The following is a 23352-nucleotide window of genomic DNA, read 5'->3' as shown; positions in this document are numbered from 1 at the left end:
TTAATAAAGCTTTTTAAAGTTAAAATTGCTTTTTAAAAAGTTGTTCAATCTATAAGATAACATGATGAACCACCACCAATAAAAAAAGAAGTGAAAACTTAAGAAAATAAAAGGCACATGTCATTTGGGAAAAAAATAAATTGTTTTTGATTTATAAAATATATAGCCCTGGCTGGTATGGCCCAGTGGGTTGAGTGCTGGCCTGCAAACTGAAAAGTCACTGGTTTGATTCCCAGTCAGAGCACATGTCTGGGTTGTAGGACAGGTCCCTGGTTGGGAGAGTGCAACATCAGTCTTTCTCCCTCCCTTCCCCTCTCTCTAAAAAAATAAATAAAATCTTCAAAAAAACCCCATCATATAACACAGTGCCTGATACTGTTAGTGCTCAATATTTCAACAAATAAAAAAAATACATTGTTTTCAATTTTTCCTCATAGACCTCTGGTTCTCAGCTTACTGTTGCTGGACTTGATATCAGAATAGGTGTCATTAGTATTTCAACCTAATAGAAATAGTGCACTTATCTTTAGTAGATTTCTTTGCTTTGAGGTAGAATTGTATCTGAATTGATATCTCAAGCTCCTCTGAATCTCAGATTGGCAGCCTTTGGTGGAAGAAACAGGAAGATGACTTAGCATTACTAAATGAGTGCAGTCTATCTGAAAGACATACTTACTTGAAACATGATATGCATAGAAGAAGAAAAACAAGACACAAAATCAGGAGTGTGTAAAGGCTGGAGAATGTCCAACTTCTCATTTTGTAAACTGGAAAGTTGAGGTTTGGGTGATTTTATAGCTTGCGTGATCACACCAAATGGGCTGGATATAGTGAAGGCTTGAATACACATTTTCTGATTCCAAGATCTGCATTTGCCCCTACTAGACAACGTATTTATTTGTAGATCTATCACTTTGCTGATAATTTAGAAAAAATTAATAATTATTTTAAAGAAATTCCACTAAAATTAAATATGTATTTCTTGAATGTTTTATATATCATGTACTAGAATTATTTTTTTAGAACATTTCATAACATGGAAAATGTACAATCTGTTGTTTCAGATACCAGTTTGATATTTGGGGGGGATGATGTAAAAACACCAAAATGGCTGAGAAAGCATGTGAAATGTTTGTTTTGACAATGGGGCAGCCATCTGTATTACATGATTTTTCTTAAGATGTAAAAAACTTAAGTAATGGCTCATTTGAAAAAACACTCAGTGGGCTTTTTGGTGAGGTTATTCAAGTGTATTATTTTATTCCAAGCTTTCTGGTTTGTGTTAAGATGATTTATAGACTTTTAGAGCTGCAGGAGATTTTCAAGTTCCTCTTGTCTAATTCGTTTCACAGACAGGGAAAGCAGGATTAAGAGGCTGCCTGCCTCTGTAACTTGCACTCAGCGTGGCTCTAGTCTAGTACATTTACGGCTCTGCTATTTTTTCTTTGTAACATTTTGTGCTAAAACAAATGTTAGCCTTTTATTTGCTACTTTAAAAAATTTTTTGTTTAAATAAGTTATAAATTTATAAGAAAATTGAGAGGGAGATTTAGAGATTTCCCATATACCCCTTGTGCCCACACATGCATAACCTCCCCCATTATCAACATTTCCCCTTTTTAGTTTAATTTTCAGTATTGTTTCCTTCAAATTTTGCATTGTTGATATTTGTCTCCACTTTAAGGAGTGTATATTTCGCTTAAAAATTAGGCAGAACTAGGGACTCAAGGGCTGTGGCTGAAAGACTAGGTTGATAATGAGCTCTGCGGGGAAGGAGAGGTGGTGTCCCATGAAAGTACTCCCTGTTCCATTGCATCTCAACAACAGGACAGTAGGAAGGGGAGATTTCTGAGATCCAGTCAGCCTAGCAGCTGAAGGTCATGGAGAGGATGGGTGGTCTATTCCTGTGCTCCAGAAAGATATCCATGGTGGTCCAATGAGCATCTTCTTGGGTCACATGTGCTCTCACCTGATAAGTGGCCTCAAGCTTCTCTGCGAAAGAATCCCAGTCATGAGGCCCACACTGTTGTATGGCTCTTCCTTGCTCTCAGGTAACTAAAGGTCATGCACCATCAGAGCCTGAGGACGCAGGGGCTGCATATTAAGTGGAGGCGGTGGTCAAAGCTGCAGTCCCTCAAGCAGCAGATACCACCATTTCAGCCTTGATTATCCTCAGGGCCATCTAGAACTAGTGCCACTAGCACCATCAGAGCCTGATGACCCAGGGGCTGCATATTAAGTGGAGGCTGTGGTCAAAGCTGCAGCCCTTCAGGAGCAGATACTGCCATTCTAGCTTTGATTATCCTCAGGGCCATCAAGAACTAGTGCCACCATAATTCATGCATCGATGTCTCAGCACCTTGTTCTAGGGCCTCTGTACCGAGGGAGAGGCCCAGAGCAGTGTAACTGTGCTTTTATGTAATTGGATTTTGTTAACTTTTAAAAATTGTGAAAATGGTGCAGAGAAAGCGCGTGTAACCAACACTCGGCTTCTCCAACTGGTAACATCTGTTGGATTGGTCAAAAAATCCGTTTAGTTTTTTTCCATAAAATAAAAGACACATTTACCATTTTCACCAATAACTTTATTTATTTGGATATTTGGATATTTTGAGTATGTCACCTATCTCCCGTGTGGTAGAACATTGATTGTTTTCAATGTCTGAATTGGATTGCTGTCAACTTCAACTGGTCTACCCGACTGTGGAACATCGTCCAGCAAGAAATTTCCATCATGAAATTTCACAAACAACTTTTGACGTGTTTGATCAGTCACAGCACCTTATTCATACGCTGCAGGAATATTTTTTTTGCATTTAAGCTGCATTTTCCTCTTTCTTGAAATAATAAAGCATAATATACCAAAAATGTTGCTAATTTTCTTCCATCTTCAATATTAAAAAGGCTACACAAAAATTCACCAATTTTGATGTTTTTTTTAAAAACACGGTGGTAAGACAGCTATCATAATATGATCTAACCAAATTGTTCTCAATGAAGTTAAAAAACAACTAAATGCTACTAGAACCATCTAATGGAAAAAAACCAAATGAACTTTTTGGCTAACCCAATATAATTATAGTACATTATCAAATCTGAGAACTTGACACTGGTAAAATACAGTGACCTGGACTACAGAACTTATTTGGGTTTCATGAGTCCTCATATGAATAAATTTTAAAATTACTGTTAGATAAGTCATGCTATTGTTGCTCATACTTTCCTCAGTTTCTGATTATGGATCAGCAATCCACTTGGCAGGTTTTTAAAAATTTAATCTTTATTGTAATTTTTCCATTACCATTTAGTCCCCTTATACTCCCCTGACAGTAATCACCACACTATTGTCCATGTCCATGTGTCTTTTTCCTTTTTGCTCCATCCCTCCACCCCATAGCTGTCATCCTGCTCTCTTTTTGAGTCTGTCTCTATTTTGCTTGTTAGTTCAGGTTGCTCATTAGCTTCTACATATGAGTGAAATCATACAGTATTTGTCTTTCTCTAATGGGCTTATTTCATTTAGCATTATGTTCTCCAGGTCCATCCATACTGTCACAGGGTAAAATTTTCTCCTTTTTTTACGGCCGAGTAGTATTCCATTGTGTAATTGTTCCATAGTTGTTTTATCCACTCATTTATTGATGGATTCTTGGGCTGCTTCCATATCTTGGCTATTGTAAATAACACTGCAATGAACATCGAGCTGCTTATGTTCTTTCAAATTAGTGTTTTGGGTTCCTTCAGGTACATTCCCAGAAGCGGGATTGCCGGGTCAAAAGGCAGATCCATTTTTAATTTTTGAGGTATTTGCATACTACTTTCCACAGTGGCTCCACCAATCTGCATTCCCACCAACAATACAAAAGGGTTCCCTTTTCTCCACATCCTTGCCAAGCACTTGTTGTTTGCTGATTTATTGGTGCTAGCCATTCTCACAGGTGTGAAATGGTATCTCATTGTTGTTTTAATTTGCATTTCTCTGATGATTTGTGATGATGAGCATCTTTTCATGTGTCTATTGGCTATCTTTATGTCCTCTTTGTAGAAGTGTCTATTCAGATCCTTTGCTCATTTTTTTAATTGAGTTGTTTGCTTTTTTTGGTGTTGAGTTTGGTAAGTATTTTATACATTTTGGATATTAACCCCTTAACAGATGTATCAGCAAATACGTTTTCCTGTTCTGTGGGTTGTCTTTATTTTGTTGATGATTTCCTTTGCTGTGCAAAATCTTTTTAGTTTGAGTAGTCCCATTTGTTTATTTTTTTCTTCTGTTTCCTTTGCCTGGGGAGATACATCTGATAAAATACTGCTATGAGCAATGTCTGAGAATTTGCTGCCTATGTTTTTTTCTAAGACTCTTAAGGTTTTGGGTCTAATATTTAAGTCTTTCATCATTTTGAATTTATCCTTGTGTGTGGTGTAAGAAGGTTGTCTAGTATCATTTTTCTGCACGTATCTGTCCATTTTTCCCAATACCATTTATTGACTAGACTATCTTTAGCCCATTGTATGTGCTTGCTTTCTCTGTCAAATATTAATTGACTCTAAAGGTGTAGGTGTATTTCTGGGCTCCATGGAGGTCCTGTTGCATACGCACAATTGGTTAAGTCATTGACCTTTGGGACTTGCCTCAAATTTCCAAGCCCAGTCACCTCCCCAGAGGTCATGGTGTGGGGCTGAAAGTACTTTTGTTCCTATTTCAATTTGAATATTATAATTAAAAAGTATTTGCTATTTATCTACAGTAACATAGGGCAGTGGCAAAGTTTTTTTAAATTAATATTCTATACTGAAAAATAGCAAGAAAGACACTGTAATATATGAATATGAGGATGTGAAATTGGTTCAACTTTTTTTGGAGTTGTCCCAATTTGGAACAATTTGTTAGTGTCAAGTACCCTGAAATGCATATTTTTTGAACTAGCAATCCTGCTTCTAACTTAAGTAAATAAATTTTTGTGTGAACAAGGATTTAATTAATAAAATGTTTATCACTGTTTATTTACAAAATAATGGAGACAAATTAGATATACAACAGTATGGAATCGCTTAAGGAAACAATTCATATAATTAAATATTTTACTTTTAAAATTCGTACTGGTAAGCAACAACAGGATCATAGTGGTATTTTTGTTTTTTAACTTACTTTTTTGAGTTAATAAAAAAGTACGTAGAAAAAAAAGACTGAAACCATATCTTCCAAACAAAATATTAAAAGTCATATCTTTTCTCGCTAGGGAGATTTCTCTGTATTTTTTCCAGTGCATATGTCTTCTTTTTAAAAATTTTTTATTGAAATTTCTTCCTAATTACAAAACTGACACAAAAGCATAATGTAAATCCATCAAAGAGGATCGATATATTTAAGCTATATAATTTATTTTTAAGAACATCTCTTTTTGAAAAAGTTTTTATTTATTTATTTTTAGAGATAGGGAAGGGAGGGAGAAAGAATGGGACAGAAACATTGATGTGAGAAACATTGATCAGTTGCCCCTCATCCACCCCCAACCAGGAAACGAGCCTGCAAACCAGGCATGTGCCCTGACCAGGAATTGAACTAGCAACCTTTCACTTTGCTCTGAACTATGCTAGTCAGGGCATTAAAAACAGAAAACAACTCTTTTATGTTTTTTTAAGTATATTTTATTGATTATAAGGTTACAATAGTTCCAATTTTTTACCTTTTGCTCCCCTCTGCCCAGCACCGCCCCTCCCTCAACAGTCCGCCCCCCAAGTCCATGCCCATGGGTTGTACATACAAGCTCTCCTGCCTCACACTTTAATATATTCTTCTTCTTTTTAAAAAAAATAATTAATTAATTATTTTAACAATAAAAAATAACAATCCCTCCCTCTCAGACTTAAGACCCTTTATAATCTTATAAAGGACAATGGGAAAGGTCTCGAGCTCCTTTAGCTGCTTCAAGCTGGACATGGTCATCGTTCTACCTACCCTTGGGTTAAGAAATCCCTAAAAATGTGGGGATGTGGAGGGGAGGGTGGCCTTCCCACATGGAAAAGGATCGTGCAGACTCCAGGTCAGTTGGCTGTCCCCAGACAACAGCATGCTTGATTTAATAGGCTGGCATCCTTGTTGTATTCTGGGGGCAACAGATTTGACAACAGGGTTAAAAGACATCATTCAATCCATAACCACTAGATGACAAAAGGCAAGTATTAAATTTTCAATGTCCCACATTAGGGAAAAGAAGGGCTTCTTTGGAGGAAGGTGTGCCAGGTACATCTCACCTGTCCAAAACCCTTTTGCCCATTATACTTATTTTGGGCTGAGGGAAATATTTTAGGTTTCCCCCCTCTCAGACCTCTGGGCTCTTTCTGTCCAAGCCATTAGGATAGAAAAGAGAAACCAGTTTTAAAGTGAAGCCCACAGATCACCCCATACTTCACCAATCCACCCACTTAGCTCAGAAAACTGTTGAGTCTCAGGAGGCAGCGCTGCAGACAGGATTAAGTGAGGCCTATACATACAGACAATCACTCAGGTAATGAGATCATAGGCTTATGCCCTTTGAAAACAGAAAACACATGTTAATTTTTGTAATATAACCCACATACAAGTCTCTAAATCTGTAAGACTGTCCTATTGGAAAGACATCCAGTTGCAAGGCATTTGACATTCTTCTTGCCTGTAAATTAAACATTTTTGATAATACCACAGACATAGTTTAACTTTCAAATGAAGACAAATTTTAAATGAAAAGAAACTTTAAAGATGGTTAGCTGCACTACTTTATAGTCTACCACTGAGCATTGTGATTTTCCTTGCATCATGATTTTTCTCCCTAAGATTACCCTCCTTGTCATTAAAGGGACTGCATTAAGTCCATTTTTAATTTACCCTGTTCATTTGCATAAACACAACAAGAGCAGCAAATGATCACTTATGATCTTTAGTTCTGCTTTGCTGGAACTTATGCAAGGAACATTTAGGGTGACCTTCAGTGAGCCCTTCAGGGCACAGAAGGAGAACCACATACCTGGCATTCAGCCTTGCCTGTAAACACCTGTCTTTTCCAAGTCCTTCTGGTTTTCCATTGTGCCTTACGGTCCCTTCTAGCCATCTTCAGGAAAACAACCTTCATTCCTTCCCTGGAAAGATTGCCATGGACCGCACATCCAACCAAGGTACCAGGCCTTTTATCTCGTGGGCTTTTATTACCTTCAAAAGTCAATTCCAGTTCCTCAGGGCTTTTTGGTAACAACCAGAGCCCAAGCATGTCTCCTTTAGGCATGACATTCCAGTCAACGTCTTGGTCAATAAAACATCTATTAACAACTGGTGTTATTAGTTTTATGCAAAGAAACTTATGTCATTACTTACTTCTTTAGAATGCCAACTTCTGGAGGGATCAGATAGGGAGAAAAATATAGTGTGAAGGAAAATTCTTGTCCTTCTAATATTCACTGAACTTGCATTTCCATTCTTTATATTTTCATTTTCCCCCCACTAAAAATTTTGTTTGTTTTTCCATTACAGTTGTCCCACTTTTTTCCCCCTCTTGCTTCTCCGCACCCTGCCCCCGCTTCTCCCACATTCAGTCCCCACCCAGTTGTCCATGTCCGTGGGTCATTTATACATGTTCTTTGACTAGACCCTTCCCCTTCTTACCCCCCTCTCTCCCTCCCATCTTCCCCTTTGTTACTGTTAGTTTATTCTTTGTTTACATACCTCTGGTTCAATTTTGCTCATTTGTTTTTGTTGTTCATTAGTTTCCTGTAGTAGGTGATAGCATAAGGTATTTTTCTTTAGTTGCCTGGCTTATTTCGCTAAGCATAATTCTCTCTAGTCCCATCCATGTTGTTGCAAATGGTAGAAGTTCCTTCGTTCTTTCTGCTACATAGTACTCCATTGTGTAAATGTACCACAGTTTTTTGATCCACTCATCTACAAATGGGCACTTAGGCTGTTTCCAGCACTTGGCTATTGTAAATAGCACTGCTTAAAGCAGACCTTTTAGCATCTCTTGCAATGCTGGTTTGGTGGAGATGTGTTCTTTTAGTCTTCTTTGGTCTTGGAAACTCCTTAATTCACCTTCCATTTTGAATGAGAGCCTTGCTGGATAGAGTATTCTTGGTTGTAGGCCTTTGTTTTTCATTGCTTGGAATATTTTTTGCCATTCCCTTCTGGCTTATAGTGTTTCTGCTGAGAAATCTGATGATAGCTTTATTGGAGCTCCCTTGTATGGTATTAGTTGTTTCTCTCTTGCTGCTTTTAGGATTCTCTCTTTGTCTTTGAATGTTGCCATTTTAATTATGATGTGTCTTGAAGTGGGCCTGTTGGGGTTCATCTTCATTGGGACCCTCTGTGCTTCCTGGACTTGCGTAACTCTCTCTCCTCATGTTAGGGAAGTTTTCTGTCATTAGTTTTTCAAACAAGTTTTCTATCCCTTGCTCTTCTTCTTCCCCTTCTGGAATTCCTATGATACGGATATTATTACGTTTCATGTTGTCCTGCAGCTGTCTTAGAACCTCTTCATTCCTGTTCAGTCTTTTTTCATTTTGTTGCACTGTCTGGGAGTTTTTGTGTACGTTGTCCTCCAGCTCGCTGATCCGATCTTTTGCTTCCTCTAGCCTGCTTTTAATTCCTTCTACTGTGTTCTTCAATTCAGAGATTGTATTCTTCATTTCCTCCTGGCTCTTATTGATAGCTTCCATGTCCTTTTTCATGCTGGTGTAATTCTCAGTAAGTTCGTTGTAGTTTTTCTGGAGTTCCTTGTAGTTTCCCTGGAGTTCTTTGTAGTTTCCGCTGAGCTCATTGAGCTTCTCCATAATCCATGTTTTGAATTCCATATCTCATAGTTTGCTCCCCTCTATTTCACTGAGCACTCTTTCTGGGGATTCTACCTTTCCTTTTGATGGGGTGTTGTTTCTCTGTCTTCCTATTTTTGTGACTCTTATTGTTTGTTGGTGTTTCTTAGATTGATCTGCACTTCCTCAATCTGCCCCTGGTGGCGTCTGATCGTGTACCAGTCTGGCCCTAGGCAGCTTGTTGGAGACTTCCAGAGATCTACTGCCTTTGTCTGTCTCCTTTAGTTGTTAATCTATTCAATCTGTGATTAGCCCTCAGGCTTAAGGACTGAGGGTGTGGCAGCTTAATTCCTGTAGGCAGGGCTTTTGCTTCCCCTCAGGCTGACACCACTTGGAGGGGAATGGTCTGCCTGTAGTATGGGGATGAGTCAGCACTGGGGCACAGTCAGCTGCTCCCCCAGTTCTCCCCTCAAGACCACCACACCAAACTCTCCCCAAGCGTCTCTAGTCCTCTCTGCCTTCCCTCTGCTTGAGCCCAGGGTAAGTGGGGGCCAAAATATTTTCATATGTGATCCCCTTAAGAGGTCTTTTTCTCCAACTGTTTCTCTCCGGCTAGCAAGAAACCCTGTGGCTTTTTGTTTTTCACAGCTGATATTATTTTACTTTCCACTCCATTGCTGTAGGCTGGGAAACCCAGCTGGGGGTTTAGACACTGCCTTTCTCAGGGGGAACCCCCGGCTGCTGAGCTGTTTCTCAGTCCCTTCAGCCGCCACCCGCTGGAGCCCAGCCAGCCCTTCCACCTCTCCGCACTCCCTACTGGTCACGTTGTGAATTAGTGGCTTTTCTGTCTCTCCATGGTTATAAGACTTCTCTCCAGCTAGTGTTCAGTTAGTTATTTCAGATGATTTCTCCAAAATTAAGTTGTAAATCCAGACTAGTCCTGAGAGGAGGTTAGTGTAGCTTCTACTTACTCTTCCGCCATCTTGTATCCCCACTCTTTTATGTTTTAATGTCATCAAGATAAAGCCTTGAGGAGCCTGGCCCTTGGCTACCTCCACCTACATCGTCACACCCCCAAGAACTGCCTGGGGTTCTCTGGAATGAATTATCTGCCAGTCCCTGCTGTTGCTTATACTGTCCATCTGCCTTCAGTTCTCTTCCGTCTTCTTTCTCCTCATTCCTTGAAATCTGTTTTCAGTATAATCTCCAAGAACCTTTTCCTGAGCTCCTAGTGTGTCTCCTTTCCCACTCTGCTGGCTCTTTATACCCACTCTACTGTAGCACCAACCACACTATATTGTCTCTTCATTTTCCTGTCCCAGTAGACTGCATGATTTGAGATCAGGGTACTACCTGCAACCCAGCAGTAGGAACTTAACACATTGCATATGGGTGGCGAGAATTCTCGTCATTTCTAAAAGGCATTTAAATACCCCGGTAAACAACGTGTTAACTGTGTGTGTGTAAGTAACTGAACAGTAGAAATAAAGGCATGCTGACATAAAAACAGCCTGGACTATTAGAAGTGTGAGTATATCTGCAAGACTGGAACATGGGGTCTTCATGAAGAATTTAGTAGATGAGGCCAGAGAGGTAAGGAGGAGCCAGATCTTTAAGGTTTTCCTGTAGCCCTAAGGAGTTTGGATTTCACAATGTCAGTGACAGGGAGCCAATAAAGTCTTTAAGTAAGAGAATGGCTAGTCTTTAGCATTTTCCAAAGTTTTAGATTTACTAGTGTTAGTTAAAAACATTGGATATAAAATAAATTTGGGAAATTCAGGGTTAATGCAAGTTAAATAGATTTTTGTTCTCAGGGACTTTTCAAAGTCTTTACTAGTATACATTTTTAACCCTCCAAAAGGTGTGTGTTATTTAATTTGCATTTCCAGAATTTATGGATCATGGAACCCTTTGGGAACTGTGTTATAGAATGCATTTTGAAAAATGGACACTGGGGAGACCAGCAGAAGTGAAACCTGTTAGTGACTGTTAAAGTACCCTGGCAAGGAACATTGAAGTCTTGCCTCACTTTACATCTAGACATACACATCGACTGAAAATAAAGGGATGGAAAAAGATATTTCATGTGAATAGAGACAACAACAACAACAACAAAGCAGAGGTAGCAATACTTACATTAGTAAAATAGACTTTAAAACAAATGCTGTACTAAGAGACAAAGGACATTTCATAATGATAAAGAGATCAGCTTCACAAGAGGATACAACTCTTGTAAAGATCTGTGCACCCAACATATGACCATCTAAATATATATGGCAAATATTGATAGACATAAAGGGAGAGATTCACAGTAATACAGTCAGAGTAGGGGCTTTAACATCCTCTTGACATCAGTGGATAGAAAATCCAGAGAGAAAATCTATAAGGAAGCAGCAGACTTAAATGACATTAGACCAGATGGATTTGATTGATATTTTTAGGACATTTTACCCCAGAGCAGCAAAATATATATTCTTTTCAAAGGCACAGGTAACATTTTTTTCCAGGACAGATCATATGTTAAGCCATAAAACAAGTCTCAAGAAATTTAAGAAAGTTGAAATTATATCAAGCATCTTTAATCATGATGGTAAGAAACTAGAAATCAATTAACATGCTACCAAACAATGACTGGGTTAACAGTGAGATCAGGGAGAAATCAAAAGATACCTTGAGACAAATGGAAATAAAAACACAACAACCCCGCCCCCCAAATCTATGAGAAATAGCTAAAGCTCTTATACAGGGCAAATTCAGAGCAATACAGGCCTGCCTCAAGAAACCACAAAAATAAAATCTCAAGTAAACAATCTAACCTTATACATAAGGAACTAAAAAAGAACAAAGCCCAGAGTGAGTAGAAGGAAGGAAATAATAAAGATCAGAGCAGAAATAAATGAAATAGCACCTAAAAAATACAAAGATCAATGAAACCAAGAGCTGTTTCTTTGAACAGATAAACAAGAGTGATAAACCTTTAATCAGACTCATCAAGAAAAAAGGAGAGCCCTGGCTGTTGTGGCTCAGTAGATTGAGCACTGCTTGTGAGCTGAAAGGTCCTTGCTTGGATTCCCACTCAGGGTACATGCCTGTGTTACAGGCCAGGTCCCTGGTTGGGGGTGTGTGAGAGGCAGCCATCTGATGTTTCTCCCTCACATCAATGTTTCTCTTCCTCTCTTCTCTCTCCCTTTCCCTCTCTCTGAAAATAAATAAATAAAATTTAAAAAAAGAAAAGAAAAAGAGAAAAAGAGAGGATCGACATAAATAAAATTAGAAATGAAGGAGGTGAATTGACAACCAACACCACAGAAGTACAGGGGATTATAAGAAAATACTGTGAACAATTACATGCCAACAAATTTCTAGAAACAAACAATCTTTCAAGACTAAATGAAGAAGAAACAGAAAATCAGAACAGACCAATTACTACAAACAAAATCAAATCAGTATTCAAAAACTCTCAGAAAACAAAATCCCTGCACTAGGTGACTTCCCAGGTGAATTTTACTACACATTCAAAGAAGAAATTAATGCCTGTCGTTTTCAAACTATTACAGAAAATTGTAGAGGAGGGAAGGCTCCCACATTCGGGTGACCAGAATTACTGTGATGCTAAAACCAGACAAAGACCCTACAAAAAAAATTGCAAGTCAATATCTCTGATGAACATAGATGCAAAAATCCTCAATCAAATATGAGCAAAATAAATTTAACAATACATTAAAAAGATCATACACCATTATCAAGTGGGATTTATTCCTGAGATGCCAGTTTGGTTCAATATCTGCAAATCATTAAATGTGATACAACACATAAGGAAAACGATGGATAAAGATCATAATCAGCCCTGGCTGGTGTGGCTCATTTGGTTGGAGTATCATCTAGTACACCAAAAGGCTGTGGGTTTGTTTCCTGGTCAGGGCACATACCTAAGTTGCAGGTTTGATCACTAGTTGGGGAGCCTGTGAGAGGCAACCGGTTGATGTTTCTCTTTTGCATTGATGTTTCTCTCACTCCCCCTTTTCTGTGTCCAAAAGCAATGAAAAATAATGTCCTTGGGTGAGGATTGAAAAAAAGATCATATGATCATACAGGTAGATGCAGAAAAAGCTTTAGACACAATCCATCATCCATTTATGATAAAAAAAACTCAGCAAAGTGGGAGTATGGGGAACATACTTCAACATTATAAAGGTCTTATATGACAAACCCACAGCTAACATCATACTCAATGGGGAAAACCTAAAAGCATTTTTCCCTTAAATTCAGAAACAAGGATGTTCACTTTCACCACTTTTCTTCGACATAGTATTGGAAGTCTTAACCTCTGTAGTCAGACAAGAAAAATAAATAAAAACCACCCAAATTAGAACAGAAGAATTGAAACCATCATTATTTACAGATGACATTGCTACCATATGACATTAATACTATAGAGAATCCTAAAGATTCCTCCAAAAAACAATTAGAACTAATAAATGAATTTAGTAAAGTTACAGGATACAAAATTGATATTTAGAAATCAGTTGTATTTTTTTTATCAGAGTTCAGCTTTTTATTGAATATGTTACAAAGTAGATATATCAAAAATACCAAAGTGTATGTCATCATCAGACTTCTTATATTCTTTTTTTTTTCCTTCCATTTTCTTCCCCTCAGCTGGGGCAGCAGTGTTGGGGGTTGGGGGGTGGGCCTCGTGCTGTTGCAGCAGCAGCTGCTGGGACAGGTCCCCTAGCCCCTACATTGCAGATGAGGCTCCTGATGTTGACTTTGGCCAGAGCCTTTGCAAAGAAGTATGGCCAGAAAGGTTCAACATTTAAACCTTCTACTTAAAGAGAACATTGATCTAATCCTCTGTCACCATCATATCATTATCATGCAGGGTGAGGGCTGAGTAGATGCAGGTGAGTTGTGAGATGGAGGTCATGGTGCAAGTGACTGCTGGTTGATCGCTGCTGGGCATGGTGCTAGTTACTGGATGAAGTGAAGACCTCACCCCAACATGGCCTTAGCTTTCTTAGAAAGGTGGAGCACCTTACCGGCAGGTGAAGAAAGGGGTTGGTTATATTTTTATATATCAACGACAAACTATGAGAAAGAAAATTGAAGAAAACAATTCCATTTATAGTTACATCAACAGGAGTAGAATACCTTGATATAAGTTTAACCAAGTGTGTAAAAGAGCCTGTACTTGAAAACCATAAGACATTGAAGAAATAAATTGAAGGAGATACATATAAATGGAAGTGTATATTGTGCTCATGGATAGGAAGAATTAAAATTGTTAAAATGTCTATACTACCCAGAGCAATCACAAATTCAATGCATTTTTCACAGTACTAGAACAAATAATCCTAAAATTTATATGGAACCACAAAAGACCCCCAAAGAAGAACAAAGTTGGAGATATCATCCTGCCTGATATCAGACTATACTACAAGTCTATAGTAATCAAAACAGCATGATACTGGCATAAAGAGAGACATATAGATCAATAGAATTAAAGGAGAACCCAGAAGTAAATCAATGCTTATATGGTTGTTTAATTTATGACAGAGGAGGCAAAATTCTACAATAGGGTAAAGACAGTCTTTTCACTAAATGGTGCTGGAAAAATTGGACAGACACATGCGAAAGAATGAAAGTGGATTACTTTCAACACCGTATATGAAAATAAACACAAAATGGATTAAAGACTTAAATGTAAGATCCAAAGCCATAAAACTCTTAGAAGAAAATATAAGCACTAAACTCTTTGGCATCACTCTTAGTAATATTTTTTTGGAATTTCTCTTTGGGCAAAAGAAAAAATAAACAAATGGGACTACTCAAACCTACTGAATGGGAGAAGATATTTGCCAATAATACATGTAATGAGGGGTTAGTATCCAAAATATATAAGGAACTCCTACAACTTAACACCATAAAACAAAAAATTCAATTAAAAAATGGGCAGGGGACGTCAGTAGACAGTTATCCAAAGAGAACATACAGATGGCCAATAGATATATGAAAAGATGATCAACATCACTAATCATCAGGGAAATGCAAATTAAAATCACAATGAGATACATCACACCTGTCAGCATTGCTATAACCAATAAGTCAACAACTGTTAACAAGGATTTTTTAAAAAGGAAGACTTGTGCACTGTGATGGGGTTGTAAATTGGTGCTAGTATGGAAAACAATATGGCGGTTCCTCAAATAATTAAAAGTAGAACATTCATATGACCCAGCAATTCTGTTTCTGGGTATTTACTTGAAGAAACTCTAGAACACTAAATTGAAAAGACGTGTGCAACCTTATGTTTGTTGCTGCATTATTTACAATAGCCAAGTTATAAAAGCAACCAGTATTACAGCCAGTCAAGACGTTAACATAGGTAAACACAGCTTGCCTCCTTACACAACCACATCAAAATTACAGCTAAACTATAGAACAACCATTATAAATCAAGCTGAATGGAAGTCCTACAACTATGGAATTAAAGAAGAAACCATATCAAGACTGGCAGAAGGGGCAGCAATGCAGAATGGGCTAACCCCACACCCACATGTGGCAGATGAAAATCGGGTGGGATATCTTGGGTTCGAGCCCCACAATAGGCCCCCAAGCCCAGGGTCTCAGTGCCATAAAGATAAGTCTCTATAAGTTCTGGCTGTAAAAACCAGCTGGGATTGAAGCTGTGGAAGACAGGAATGCTGAAGTCTCAAACAGTTCCTCTTAAAGGGTCCATGCACAGACTTATTCAGACTCAATCCCTCTGAGATCTAGCATGGGAGGTAGCAGATTGAAAGGCATCAGGGATATACACGGGGGAAATGTCCAGCCACAGGGCGAGAGCCAGAGGGCAGCTTTCTCTCAGAAGTGCTGGCAGAGGCCATTGTTCCTTTTCTGAGCTCTCCCCCCACAGAACTGCAGAGCCGTAGAGCTGGCAGGCAGGTGCCACTCTCAGACTCACATTTACTCGCACTATTTGTCCAATCCTGATGATTTCCTGAGGCCCTGCCCCACTGAAATTTTGGCCCACCCTACCTGTTTCCAGTGGCTTTCTCATATGAATGCCTTGTTTTGGCTCGCACTTCAGATTTTCCTAAATTATCACAAAGAAGCAGCATCTGGGTTCAGCAAGCCCCTTACCTCTCACTAAGTTGCTCCAGGCACAGCACTAGTAGCAGCTGGACTTGGATCACAGCTTGGCCTCTTCTGGGCACCTCCAAAGCTAGCACTAATAGCAGCCATCTACATATTGCTTTGTAGCTTATGCTGTTTGACCCTGGACAGAACATAGGTTGTGGCTGACCTTGGTCATGCCAAGAGCAATCAAGGCTCAACTACAAGAGAGGAGGGTGTGCACAGCACACATGGTGGGCACACATTGAGTAAGTACCCAGCTTTGTGCCACTGGACCCTATAGGACACCTACTACATTAGGCTATCCTATCAAGCCTGGGAAACATAGCAATTTTAACTAATAGAAGAAGAAAAAAGAGGGAGGCTGCCAAAATGAGGAGATAAAAAAAATGGCCCAAATGAAACAACAGAACAAAACCCAGAAAAAGAACTAAACAAAATGGAGACAAGCAGTCTACTAGATGCAGAGTTTAAAACACTGGTCATAAGGATACTCAAAGAACCTAGTAGGAGCCTCAATGACATAAAAAAGATTCAGTCATAAAGGAAGGATACACTATTGATATAAATAACGATTTACAGGGAGTCAACAGTAAAGTGGATGAAGCTGAAAATCATATCAGCCATTTATAAAGAAGCAAAAAACAGCCTGACAGAACAAGAAGGAAAAGGAATCCAAAAAAAATGAGGATAGTGTAAGGAGCCTCTGGACAATTTTAAGCGAACAAATATTTGCATCATTGGGGTGCTAGAAGGAGGAGAGAGAGCAAGAAATGGGACACTGATTTGAAAAAAAATATGACAGAGAACATCCCTAACCTGGTGAAGGAAATAGACATACAAGGTCTGTCTGGAAAAAGTCTATAGCCATTGTATTTTTTTTGTTTTTGTTTTTAATATGCTTTATTGATTATGCTGTTACACTTGTCCCAATTTCTTTTCCCTAGGTTCCCCTCCACCCAGTGACCCCCTCCCTCTAGTTGACCCCCCTTAGTTCATGCCAATTGGTTGTGCATATAGTTCTTCTCAACATCTTCCTATCTACTCCACTCCCTCCTACTATGCTTCTTAATTCCTGTACCATCTCTATTCCTTTCCCCCTTTCCCCCTCTGCTGACCTCTCCCCAAAATATTCCCCATACCTATAATTCTTGACCCACTGTCGTTGCCTTCTTAATTTGCCTTTGTTTTGATTCCCTAGCTTCTCTTGTTGATTGTTGTGATACAGTTTTCATTTTAATGTTCATAGTTTTGATCCTCTTTCTCCTAAACAAGTCCCTTTCACATTTCATATAACAGTGGTTTGGATCTGATGAACTCCTTCAGTTTTACTTTGTCCTGGAAGCACTTTCTCTGACCTTCTATTCTGAATGAGAGCTTCGCTAGATAGAGTTATTGTGGTTGTAGGTTTTTGCTTTTCATTACTTTGACTATTTCTTGCCAGTCTCTTCTTGCCTACAGAGTTTCTTTTGAGAAATCAGCTGAGAGTCTTATTGAGACCCCTTTGTACATAATTCTCTTCTCCCTTGCTGCTTTTAAAATTCTCTCTTTATTCTTAATTTCTGACATTTTGATTATAATGTGTCTTCATGTGGTTCTCCCTGGGACCAGATTTTTTGGAACTCTCTGTGCTTCCTGGACCTGTAAGTCTATTTCCTTTCCCAACTTAGGGAAGTTCTGCTTCATTATTTTCTCACATAATTTTTCAATTTCTAGTTCTTCTTCTTCACCTCCTGTCAACCTATGATTTGGATGTTGGCCTGCTTATAGCTGTCCCATAGATTTCTGAGCCTCTCCTCGTTTTCCTCACTTTTTGTTTCTTCTTTCTGCACTGGTTGACTGTTCTTCTGTATGTTCCTATTTGTTGATTTGATCCCTGGTTTTCTTTCCCTCACACTAGTTTTGTATGTGTTTTCATTTATTGCAGCAGGGCTAGCCTTCATTCCTTCCCAGTCTTGTTTAAGATCTGCTGTCAGGTCTGTAAGCATTTGTATAACCAAAGCTCTGAACTGTGTCTCAGAAAGATTTCCTATCTACTGAGCCATTAGATTAGTTTTCTGCTGTCTGGTCAGCTGCATGATTGGGATCTATCATGATCTGTGCCATCCTGACAGTTTTGTGTTTATTTTTGCTTCCTGGGCAGGGCTGTCACACCTCCTATGCTATCGGAGGTGGAGCCCCATGCACTCATCATAATCGGGCGACCCTTCTCACCACAATATGGCATTTTGCATGGGGGCGGAGGTCCAAGATGTATTTCTGCCGTTCACTCTCTTCTGAGAGACCGGGAGCCTCCTCCTCTGTCCCCATGTACACCGGCCCTCACAGTCTGAGGCAATGCGTGTCTGCCTTGCCTGGCGTTGGAATCGCGAGCTGACGGGTCTGGTCTGCAGCTGTGGGTGCTCCCCAGGTGCTTCTTTCCCCCCCCTTAAATACAGGTGTCTGTGCTCACCACTGTCCCACTGCCATCACCGCAGCTGCCGCCACCAGCACAGCTCAACCTCTCTGCCGGGCTTCACCCCTCCCACCTGTTTAGATGAGCACCACTTCTTTATAACTTCATATGTTGGATTTCCATGTAAATTTATTTTCTGGATCTTCTGGTTATTTCTGGTTTTGCCGTAGTTGTATTCCTTCAAGTTGTGGAGGGAGACAAAGCGTGTGAGTCTAGGCCTTCATCTTGGTTGGAATTTCTAGCCATTGTTAATATAAGGAGAATGGTTTGCACAACATCGATTTAACCAGGCATCCAAGAAGAGTGGACTAGAATGCACATACGGGAACAACGACTTCATTGTACTAGTCTGTGGGGGCGGTAGATGCCGTTCAGTGAGCATGAGTACTGTGTGGCTGTCACATTCAAAATGACTGAACAAGAAGAGCAACAAATATGCATTGAATTTTGCATTAAGCTTGAACATTCTCCATGGAAACTGTGATATTATTCAGAAGGCTGCAACTATGGGCAACTGGTGATTGGCAGCTTCATCACAATAACATACAAGCTCATGCATCACATCTCATTCAGTTTTTTGGTGAAACATCAAATCATCCCAGTGACTCAGCCCCACTACAGCCCAGATTTGGCCCCAGTGATTTCCAGCTTTTCTCAAAACTAAAATCACCTTTGCAAGGGAAGAGATTTTAGATGTTGTTGAAATTCAGGAAAATGCGACATGGCAGCTGATGGTGATCAGGAAAACTGTGTGATGTGCCTACTTTGAAGGGATTGATGCCCCATTGACCAATATATAGTGTTTCTTGTATCTTCTTCAATAAATGTCTCTTTTTCATATTACACGGCTGGTACCTTCTGGACAGACCTCATACAAGTCCAGGAAATGCATGCATATAGTCCCAAATAAGATGAACCAAACAGGCCCATGCCAAAATACATCATAGTTAAAATGACAAAGGTTAACTACAAAGAGAGAATCTTAAAAGCAACAAAAGGGAAGCAATTAGTTACCTTCAGGGGGGCTCCCATAAGACTGCACCTGATTTCTCAAAAGGAGCTGCAGGCTAGAAGGGATTGGCAAGAATTACTCAAAGTCATGAAAACGAGGGACCTACACCCAAGATTGCTCTTCCCAGCAAAGCTATTATTTATTTTTATTTATTTTTATTTTTTAGAGAGCAAACCCTTTTTTTTTAAATACGCTTTATTGAATATGCTGTTACAGTGTCCCAATTTCTTTTCCCTTTGTTCCTCTCCACCCAGTGACCACTCCTCTGTCCAGCTGTCCCCTACCTTAGTCCATACCCATTGGTTGTGCATATAGTTCTTCTCAACATCTTCCTGTCTACTCCATTCCCTCTTACTATGCTTCTTATAATTCCTATACCATTTTCCTCCCTTTCCCCTCTCCCCACTCCCTGCTGACCTCCCCACAAAATGTTCCCCATACCTATAATTCTTTTTCCACAAGTCCGTTTCACATTTCATATAACAGTGGTTTAGATCTGATGAACTCCTTCAGTTTTACTTTGTCCTGGAAGCACTTTCTCTGACCTTCTATTCTGAATGACAACTTCGCTGGATAGAGTTATCGTGGTTGTAGGCTTTTGGTTTTCATTACTTTGAATATTTATTGCCAGTCCCTTCTTGCCTGTAGAGTTTCTTTTGAGAAATCAGCTGACAGTCTTATTGGGACCCCTTTGTACATAATTCTGTTCTCCCTTGCTGCTTTTAAAATTCTCTCTTTATTCTTAATTTCTGACATTTTGATTATAATGTGTCTTGGTGTGCTTCTCCCTGGGTCCAGTTCTTTTGGAACTCTCTGTGCTTCCTGGACCTGTAAGTCTATTTCCTTCCCCAAGTTAGAGAAGTTCTGCTTCATTATTTTTTCACATAATTTTTGAATTTCTAGTTCTTCATCTTCTGGCAATCCTATGATTTGGATGTTGGCCTGCTTATAGTTGTCCCATAGATTTCTGAGTCTCTCTTCATTTTCCTCACTTTTTGTTTCCTTTTTCTGTACTGGTTGACTGTTTGTTCCTTCCCTATGTTCCCATTTGTTGATTTGATCCTTGGTTTTCTTGCCCTCGCCACTAGTTTCATATGTGTTTTTGTTCATTTCAGCAGGACTAGCCTTCATTCCTTTCCCGTCTTGTTTAAGACCTTCTGTTAGGTCTGTAAGCATTTTTATAACCAAAGCTCTGAACTGTGTCTCAGAAAGATTTCCTATCTGCTGAGCCATTAGATTAGATAATTGCTGTCTGGTCAGTTGTGTCACCCGGATCTCTATCATGATCTGGGCCATCCTGACCGTTTTGTGTTTACCTTTGCTTCTTGGGCAGGGCTGTCATGCCTCCTACGCTATAGGGGGTGGAGCCCTGCGCACTCGTCTCTACTGGGCAATGCTTCTCACCACCCCGTGGTGATTTGTGTGGGGGTGGGTGTCCAAGATGGATTTCTCCTGTTCACTCTCCGCTGAGAGACTGGTAGCCTCCTTCTCCATCCCAATGCCCTCCGGCCCTCACAGTCCAAGGCAACGTGGCTGTGCCTTTCCTGGTGTTGGAGTAGCGAGCTGGTGGGTTTGGTCTGCAGCCGGGGGTGCTCCCTAGGTGCTTCTTGCCTGCCCTTAAATATGGGTATCTGTGCTTACAGCAGTTCACCGCCATCGCCACAGCCGCTGCCAGCACAGCTTGCCCTCTGCGCCCTGGCTTCACCCTTCCTACCCATCCGGACAAGCACCACTTCCTTATAACTTCATACATTGGACTTCCATGTAACTTTACTTTCTTGTACTCTTGTTTTGTTTTGTTTTTTTCTGGTTTTGTGGTAGTTGTATTCTTTCTTAGTTGTGGAGGAAGACGGAGCGTGTCAGTCTAGGCATCCATCTCAGCCGGACATCACCGCTATCATTTAGAATTGAAGGGCAGATAAAGAGCTTCCAAGATAAGGAAAGAACTAAAGGAGTTCATCATCACCAAACCATTATTATATGAAACATTAAATGAACTTATTTAAGAAAAAGATCCAAACTATGAACAGTAAAATGGAAATAAATACAAATTTATCAACAATTGAATCTAAAAAACAAACTAAGCAAACAAGAACTGGGACAGAATCATGGAAACAGGGTTTTGATGGTTGCCAGATGGGAGGGGCCATGGGGGAATGGGTACAGAGGTGAGGGCATTAAGAAGTACCAGTTGGTAGTTACAGAATAATCACAGGGACGTAAAGTACAGTATAGGAAAAAGAGTAGCCAAAAAACTTACATGCATGACCCATGGACATGAACAATGGTGTGGGGATTGCCTGAGGGAGTAGGTTGTGCTGGGTGGAGGCAGGACAACAGGGGAAAATCAGGACAACTGTAATAGCATAATAAAGTAATTAAAACAAAAGAAATATTCAAAGTGATGAAAATCAAGGACTTTCAGGCAATGATTACCCATAAACACTATCATTTAGAACCAAATGACAGAAGAGAGCTTCCCAAACAAGAAATAACAAAAGAAGTTCATCACCATTAAACCAGTTATATGAATGTTAAAGGGTCTTTTTAAAGAAAAAGATAAAAAATATGGACCATCACTTGGCAAGACATAAATAGCTATCAAAAATTGAATCTAAAAAGCAAAATAAACAGACAAGAAGAACAGAAACAGAATCATAGATAGAGCAAAAGTTTTGATGGTTGCTGATGGAAGTGGGTCAGTAGGATGGGTGAAAGAGATGAAGGCATTAGAAGTACAAATTGGTAGTTTTACCATCATAGTTTAAAATGAAAAGGAGAGGATCAAAGATGGTGGAGGAATAAGTGGAAGCTACACTAACCTCCTCCCAGGACCAATCTGGAATTATAACTAAATTGTAGAGAAATTCTCAATAACTAACTGGACACTAGCTGGAGAGAAGCCTTATAACCAGTGACAGGCAGACGATACTTCACCACCGCGTGACTGGTACAGAATGCAGAGGAGGAGTGAGAGGGCTGCCTGGGCTCCCACAGGTGGCAGCTAACGTTCTGGAGGGATATTTCAGTGGCACTGGGGTTCCCCTGAGATGTGTAAGGTCTAAACCTCAAGCTGAGCTCCCCAACCTAAAGCACCAGAGCCAGAAAGGAACCTGGATAACCCAGCTGTGAAAAGCAACAGGGTTTCTGTCTGCCAGGGAGAGAAGGCTGGAGATGCAGAGAGCCTCTTACAGGGCCAATGCACAAAATTTTGTTTGTAGCCACTTACCCTGGGATCTGGCAGAGGGAAGGCAGAGTGGACTAGAGATACTTGAGGAGAGTCTGGGGTTGGTAGCTGTGAGGAGAGTGCTGTAGGAAAAGGTGTCAGGATCCCTGTGCTGAGTCATTCCCCATTTTGCAGGTGCCATCTTTCTCAGACAGAGCACTCCTCTCCAAGTGGCATCAACCTGAGTTCCCACTGGCAGGGATTACTCTACTCCTCACTGTGATGCTTAAGCCAGGATGCTGATTACAGCTTGGGGCTTTATCATTAATCACTGAAAAATACAAAGCAGTAGTCGAATGGGAAGACAAAGAAACAAGCCCCAAATGAAAGAACAAGAGAATTATCCAGAAGAAGACCTAGATGATACGGAGGTAAGCAATTTATCATATAGAGAGTTTAGAGTAATGATTACAAGGATACTTAACAGCAAGAAAAAAGACATAGAAACCATAAAAATAGAAGAGTCAGAAATAAAGAATGCAATATCTGAAATAAATAATACACTGAAAGGAATAAAAAGTACATTAGATGAAGCAGAGAACTGAATCAGTGATTTGGAAAACAAGTATTAAAAAAACACCCAGGCAGAGCAGCAAAAAGAAAAAATAACTTTAAAAAATGAGAAAAGATTAAGGAACATTTTGAATAATATGAAGTCTAACAACATCTACATCATGGGAATACCAGAAGAAGAATAGAGTGAGCAAGGGATCAAGAACCTATTTGAAGAAATAATGACTGAATACTTTC

At 39.6% G+C, this 23352-nt stretch overlaps 1 protein-coding gene and 1 pseudogene across 6 annotated transcripts in view; one reads left to right on the top strand and one right to left on the bottom strand.

Annotated features, from left to right (window-relative positions):
- The window catches only part of STAU2 (staufen double-stranded RNA binding protein 2), a 390312-nt gene that overhangs the window by 167664 nt on the left and 199296 nt on the right, over positions 1 to 23352 (top strand). The window lies entirely within an intron of this gene.
- Positions 13340 to 13699, bottom strand: LOC150004511 (large ribosomal subunit protein P1 pseudogene; annotated as a pseudogene).

The sequence above is a fragment of the Furipterus horrens genome, unplaced genomic scaffold (assembly GCF_987537825.1).
Source record: "Furipterus horrens unplaced genomic scaffold, mFurHor1.1.pri manual_scaffold_7, whole genome shotgun sequence".
In the NCBI taxonomy this organism is placed as follows: domain Eukaryota; kingdom Metazoa; phylum Chordata; class Mammalia; order Chiroptera; family Furipteridae; genus Furipterus; species Furipterus horrens.
The sequence above is the reverse complement of the archived record's forward strand: the minus strand, read 5'-3'. Positions and strand labels throughout refer to the sequence as shown.